The 7,469-nt window shown below is 39.3% G+C and overlaps 1 pseudogene; it reads left to right on the forward strand.

Moving 5' to 3' along the window:
• Positions 1-813: 813 nt before the first annotated feature.
• Positions 814-3,434, forward strand: LOC100945954 (annotated as a pseudogene).
• The last annotated feature ends 4,035 nt before the right edge of the window (positions 3,435-7,469 follow it).

Here is a 7,469-nt window from a genome sequence, read left to right on the forward strand (position 1 = left end):
AAAAAAAAAAAAAAAAAGCTGTATTGATAGGTACTTTCTATTTTACTTGCTGATACAATGCTATCTTTCTTTTTCTAATATTATTTTGTAATTCTTTTTTACATAGGAATATAATTCATAGTATTTCCAAAGTGCTTAAGGAGACATTTCCTATAAGCACAGTCATTTTTCCTGAAAGTCTGGCGTGAAAAGAATCAGAGAAGCTTAAAATTAAAACGGAGCTCCGAGTCAGCAGGCCGCCCCTCCACTCACCGGATCCCCGCGGTGTCTCCAGCGCTGCTCCGGCAGGTCCCCGTCGGCTTCCCAAGTGCACTTCCAAGGGTCCAGGCTCCGTGAGGAGAGAAGGAGACACAAGGACTTCCTTCTATCATAACATAACTGCCCACAAGGGCACTGGAACAACTGCACAAGTTTCCAAGGAAAACAATTCTCACTTTAAAGCGGGAATAAAACTGAATGTTTCCTGTCTTCTCTGTGGGGAGGCTCAGGAAGGCAGAGCTGAGTATACCTTTAAGAGTTTTTAATTTAAAAGAAAATCAGAATCTAATCTTGGCATAAAAATAATTGAAAGAGTCAGACTTGAAGGGACAAGTTTTTAAAATAGAATTTTATATATGCAGAATATAAATTGTACTTCTTTAAATACAGAAAGTAAAAATACCAAATAAATTTGGATTGAGATCTAAATGGAACATTAAGTATGAAAATAAAACACCAGTGTATATATTGTACCAGTTTGAGTAGAAACTTAAAGGAAGTCAAAAATTTTATGAGGTTAGCTTTTGTAATTTTTAGGTATGATGATGAAAAATTATGAAACACTTCTTAAGAAGTGTACACTTGGCTGCGGGGCGGGAGGAGAGGCGGAGGGAGGGGACAGGGGTTCGTTGCCTGTGCGCCCTGCGTTCTGTCGCTCACTCTCCGCCGACAACCTGCCAGGCGCGGGCACGTCCTGCAGCCGCCGGGCAGAAATGCTTCCATTACCCACAGCCCACAGTTCTTCGCCAGATAACACCAGTGTCCAGGGCACTGGCTCCCCATCTCGCTCGGGCTTATGCCAAAGATGTAAAATTTGGTGCAGATGCCCGAGCATTAATGCTTCAAGCGGATGCTGTAGCCTTTACAATGGGGCCAAAGGGAAGAACAGAGATTATTGAATAGAGTTGGGGAAGTCTCAAAGTAACAGAAGATGGTGACTGCGGCAAAGTCAATTGACTTAAAGCATAAGTATAAAAATATTGGAGCTAAACTTGTTCAAGATGTTGCCAGTAACATAAGGTGACCAGACGTCCCACTTTTGGTGGGACAGTCCTGATTTTTAACAATTTGTCCCACGGACAGCAGCGTTTTAAAAAAGTCCCGATTTTTGGAAAGAATGCATGACAAGCTAGGGAACTGTGGGAGAATGGGAAGGGAATATATGGCTGCTGAAAAGGCTAATATAACTCCATCTGGGAATGAAGAGGTTAATGTAACTTCATTTGGAAATGAAAAGGCTAATAATGTAAACTCCCTAACTCCCCTCCTGGGCAAGGTATCAGAAGAGACTGGCTCCCTCCCTTGCTTCTAGGCAAGGACAATTAGCTCAGAAGGAGCCAAACTGTCTGGAACAAACAATTAGCCCCCCCCCCCCACCTCCCCCAGAGTAAGGTGACCAGACGTGCCGCTTTTGGTGGGACAGTCCCGATTTTTAATAATTTGTCCTGCATTCTAAGGTGTTTTAAAAAAGTCCCGATTTTTGGAAAGAATGCACGACAAGCTAGGGAACATGGGAGAACAGGAAGAGAATATACGGTTTTCCGCTGCCATGTGGCTATTTTGCCAGGATATGAGTTTTATATTATTTTTGTTAATTTTATAATGTTAAACTTTAATAATAACAAATAATTGTTGAGAACTGATTGTCGAGAACTGCTTATCAAAGTTTGCATTGTTGTCAGGCCCAGTCCCCAGGCCCCGTCCCGCCCCTCAATGGTGTCCCGCTTTACCAATGTTAAAATCTGGTCACCTTACAGTAACACAAATGAAGAGGCTGGGGATGGTACCACCACTGCCACTGTGTTGGCACCATCTATTACCAAAGAAGGCTTCGAAAAAAATAGCAAAGGTGCTAATCCAGTGGAAATCAGGAGAGGTGTAATGTTAATTGTTGATGCTCCCATTGAACTGAAGAAGCAGTCTAGACCTGTGACAACCCCTGAGGAAATTGCTCAGGTTGCTATGATTTCTGCAAATGGAGGCTAAGAAATTGGCAGCATCATTTCTGATGCAATGAAAAAGGTTGGAAGAAAAGGTGTCATCACAGTAAAGGATGGAAAAACACTGAATGATGAATTAGAAATTATTGAAGGCATGAAGTTTGATTGAGGCTGTATTTCTCCATACTTTATTAACACATCAAAAGGTCAGAAATGTGAATTCCAGGATGCCTATGTACTATTAAGTGAAAAGAAAATTTCTAGTGTCCTGTTGATTGTGCCTGCTCTTGGAATGGTGAATGCTCACTGTAAGCCCTTGGTCATAATTGCTGAAGATGTTGATGGAGAAGCTCTAAGCACACTTGTTTTGAATAGGTGTTCAGAGGAGAAGGGTTGACCCTAAATCTTGAAGATGTTCAGCCTCATGACTTAGGAAAAATTGGAGAGGTCATTGTGACCAAAGATGATACCATGCTCTTGAAAGGAAAAGGTGACAAGGCTCAAATTGAAAAATGTATTCAAGAAATTGTTGAGCAGTTAGAGATTACAACTAGTGAAAATGAAAAGGAAAAACTGAATGAACGTCTGGCAAAACTTTCAGACGGAGTAGCTGTGCTGAAGGTTGGTGGAACAAGTGATGTTCAAGTAAATGAAAAGAAAGTCACAGACGCCCTTAATGCCACAGAGCTGCTGTTGAAGAAGGCATTGTTCTCGGAGGGGGCTGTGCTCTGCTTCATTGCATTCCAGCCTTGGACTCATTAACTCCAGCTAATGAAGATCAAAAACTGGTATAGAAATTATTAAAAGAACACTCAAAATTCCTGTAGTGACCATCGCTAAGAATCCAGGTGTTGAAGGATCTTTGATAGTGGAGAAAATAATGCGAAGTTCTGCAGAAGTTGGTTATGATGCTATGATTGGAGATTTTATGAATATGGTGGAAAAAGGAATCACTGATCCAACAAAGGTTGTAAGAACTGCTTTCCTGGATGCTGCTGGGGTGGCTTCTCTGTTAACTACAGCAGAAGTTGTAGTCACAGAACTTCCTAAAGAAGAGAAGGACTGTGGAATGGGTGCAATGGGTGGCATGGGAGGTGGATGGGAGGTGGCATGTTCTAATTCCTAGAATAGTGCTTTACCATTAATGAACTGTGACAGGAAGCTCAAGGCAGTGTTCCTTACCAATAACTTCAGAGAAGTCAGTTGGAGAAAGTGAAGAAAAGGCTGGCTGACGTTTAAGAAAATCACTATAACCCTTAGTTACTGGTTTCAGTTGACAAATATAATGGTTGACTGCTGTCATCCATTGTCCATGCCTACAGATAATTTATTTTGTATTTTTGAATAAAAAGACATTTGTACATTCCTGATACTGGGTGTGAGAGTCATGTACCAGTGTACTGCTTTCAACTTCAATCACAGGCACTTTTACTACTATTCTGTTAAAATCAGGATTTTAGTGCTTGCCATCACCAGATAAAAAGTTAAGAAGCAGCCTTTCTGTGGAGAGTAAGAATAATTGTATACAAAGTAGAGAAATATCCAATTATGTGACAACCTTTGTGTAATAAAAATTTGTTTAAAGTTAAAAAAAAAAAGAAGTGTACACTTAAACTCTTTATGTACTGGCCTCCTCAAACAAGAAATTTGGTGGGGTTTTTTTTTTTTAGAGACAGAGTCTTACTTTGTCACCCTTGGTAGAGTGCTGTGATATCTCAGCTCACAGCAACCTCCAATTCCTGGGCTTAGGCAATTCTTTTGCCTCAGCCTCCTGAGTAGCTGGAACTACAGGCACCTGCTACAATGTGCCCAGCTACTTTTTGTTGCAGTTTAGCTGGGGCTGGATTCGAATTGCCATCCTTGGCATATAGGGTCAGTGCCCTACCCACTGAGCCACAGGCGCTGCCCAAAATTTGGTAACTTTGAATTCTTTGTTTTATGGCTATATGAGACAAGTAATTATACCATCTTGAGCATTCCATTCCAGATACAAATGGTATTTTTAAAATTTGGTTGAGAATAAACTTGGCTTTAGATGCAATGAGAAATCTCTCCAGGAGACATAGAGTTGTCCACATGCACCTTTCATATGTGGACAATATTTGCTATGCTGTCTGTAATCCCTAAGCAAAAAGTTTATTCTTCAAAGAAATTAGAAAGAGGGAAATAGTTGTTATGTTTTCTTCTTCTTCTTCTTTTTTTTTTTTAAGTTTTTGGCCAGGGCTGGGTTTGAACCCACCACCTCCAGCATATGGGGCCAGCGCCCTACCCCTTTGAGCCACAGGCACCACCTGGTTTTTCTTCCTTTAGATTAATATTTGGATATGATTATGGACTGAATGTTTGTGTTCCCCTCCCCAAATTCAGATGTTGAAGCACTAAACCCTAATGTGACTAAGAGCTGGGTCTTTGAGATTAGGTAAAGTGGTGGAGCCCTTATGAATGTCTTTACTACAGAGACTCCAAAGAGCTCCCTAGTCCTTTCTGCCAGAACTGCTAATGCCTTGATCTTGGATTCCTCAGCTTCCAGAACTGTGAGAAATAAATTTCTATTGTTTATAACAGTTTATGGTAATTTGCAATAGCAGCTTAAGATAGATATCAATTATATTTATATTAATTTTATTTTCTACTTTTTAGTTAAATGACTTAAATCTTATAACGTAAAATGATGCTTACAAATTAAATTTATGTTCCTCTAGTTAATACTGAACAAATGTCATCATTTTTATTAATTTACATTTGAAACTGACTTTTACAAAAAATGCATGTTGCAGTTGTGAGGAATTTAATAATAGTACCCTGTAGCAGCCTGTATAGCCTATGGCTAGGAGGAGTGAGAGTTATAAGAAACACCTTAGCTCAATAATGGACCATCTTGGTGAAAAGGGCATGGGGAGGACAAGCATGAGAGAGCTCGCGAGAGGAGAGCATTTGTAAATTGGCAGTCTCTCCACCTGTGGTGTTGAGAGGCAGGCGATCAGCCTTATAGTAGGCTGGAGGAGCAGGCAGTTGGAAGCGCACATTCTATCATGAACCCTCTCACTCTGACTCTGTCTCCTCTCCTGCTTGCAGAATGCCAATCTCTTTGCTGAAGATTACTAAGCTCTGCTGAAGACTAAGATCTATTCTAAGACTACTTCACCCTCCAAGACGATTTCTCTCTCTCTCTCCCTTCTGCTTAGGTAAATAGACCTCAGGCACCCAAGAGCAATTGTTCCTGAGCAAGGTAGCATAGCTGTCGCATCTGGAACCTGGATAAGCCAGAGCTGGAGACCAACCAGTCCCAGACCCTGACCAGTGGCAATGACAATACAATTCACCACTGATGGATATAAAAAACAAAACAGAACTAAACTAAAAAACAGATAACAAATGTTCAGCATGTGGTGAAAATGGAATCTTCATATATGGAGGGTGCCAAAAAATGTACACACATCTTAAAGGAAAAACTATATTAAAATTGTAATACTTAATATATACCAATAACATATTGGTATGCAGTATTTTATATGTCTTATAATTGCAAAAGTCAAATGTGACTTGAATATTACAATTTAAATATGTATATATGTATGTATATATGTACATTCTTAAAATGTATATATATTTGTTGGCACCCTTTGTATTGCTGGTGGGAATGAAAATGGTGCAACCAATTTGGAATAAAATCTACAGTTCCTTAACTATTTCAGAATGGCTAAACATACAGTTTCTATAATATTATCCAACAATTCATTCTGAGGTATATATACAAATATCAAACTATTTTCTTCTATTTTTCCTGCTTACTACTCAACACAGAACACTTCTATAACCAAAATGGAAGGGGGTTTAAACTTAACAACAACCAATTCTCTGGGGACACTGCCCATGCATCTCATAATATAACTCAGTTCTGACACTACTTGGAGTTAGTGGAGACCCCACAGACTGAGGGCTCAGTTCCATAAGAGTGTCCCTCTTCTTGAGACAACAACTATAAGCCCTGGATTGTGACCTATGCTTTTGACAGACAGCCTATAAGTCAGGTATCCCATCACCCCTCCTAGGTTTAGTCATCTGCTAGGATGCCTCACAGAACTTAGGGAAATACTCATATTCATTGGTTTTACACATCAGTGAGGGATATGATATCAATGACCAGCTAGGGGGATACATAGCCAGGCAAGGTGTGGAAAAGTCCTCAGCACTGGAGCTTCTGTCCCTGTGCAGCTGGGGTACATGACCTCCCAGCACATGGGTGTCTTCACTAACTGGATGCTCTACTAACCCCACAGTTCAGGGATTTTTATGGAGACTTTATTATGTAGGCATGATTATCACCTCCATTTCTAGAGAATGGTGAATAGGGGTAGAGGGCAGAAAGTTTCAAGCTTCCAGTCATAGCTTGGTCTTCCTGTTGACCCTTTGGGATCTCAACAAGAGTTTCCTTATTAGAATAAAGGAGGCTCCTAACACCTAGTAAATTCCAAGGGTTTAGGAGGTCTGTGTTGGTTGTCGGGGGTAAAGACCAATATATATGTATTTCTCATTATTTCTCAAAAAGAAATGAAAACCACTTATCTATACAAAACTCATAAATGCATAGGAACATTGTTCACAATAGCTTAAAGGTGGAAACAATTCAAATATCTGTTTAACACAAGGATAGATAAACAAAATTATTTTGTTTATCCTATCTATATTATTTAGTCTTTGAAAGAAAAGAAATTCTGATATGTACTACAACATGGATGAACCTTGAAACCGTTAGGCCAAGTAAAATAAGACAGACACAAAAGAAAAAATAGAATATTGCATGACTCCATGTATGTGAAGTACCCAGAATAGGCAAATTTATATAGACAGAAAGTAAAATAGAGGTTACCAGGGCCTCAATGGAAGAAATGAAGGAGAGTTGTTTAATGGGTACAGAGTGTTTATTTGGGATGATGTAAAAGTTCTGGAAATGGATAGGGGTTAAGAGTTGCACAAAAATGTAAATGTACATAATGCTCCAAGTTTACACCTAAAAAGGGTTAAAATAAATTTTATGTTATGAATATTTTACTAGTGTAAAAATTTTTATAATAGCCTCATAGATACAAAACTTATAACTTTAGTATATCTATAAACCTTAGATTAATTTTAGTTACTAAATGTTGACTAGGGAAAAAAACCAATGAAGCTATGGTACAAACTGCAACATGGATGAACCCTGAAAATGTACAGAGTGAAAGTAGCCAGTAATCGATCCCATTTTCATGAAATGTCCAGAAAGGACAAATT

The sequence above is a fragment of the Otolemur garnettii genome, unplaced genomic scaffold (genome assembly GCF_000181295.1).
Source record: "Otolemur garnettii isolate 467f Iridium unplaced genomic scaffold, OtoGar3 scaffold00193, whole genome shotgun sequence".
Lineage (NCBI taxonomy): Eukaryota > Metazoa > Chordata > Mammalia > Primates > Galagidae > Otolemur > Otolemur garnettii.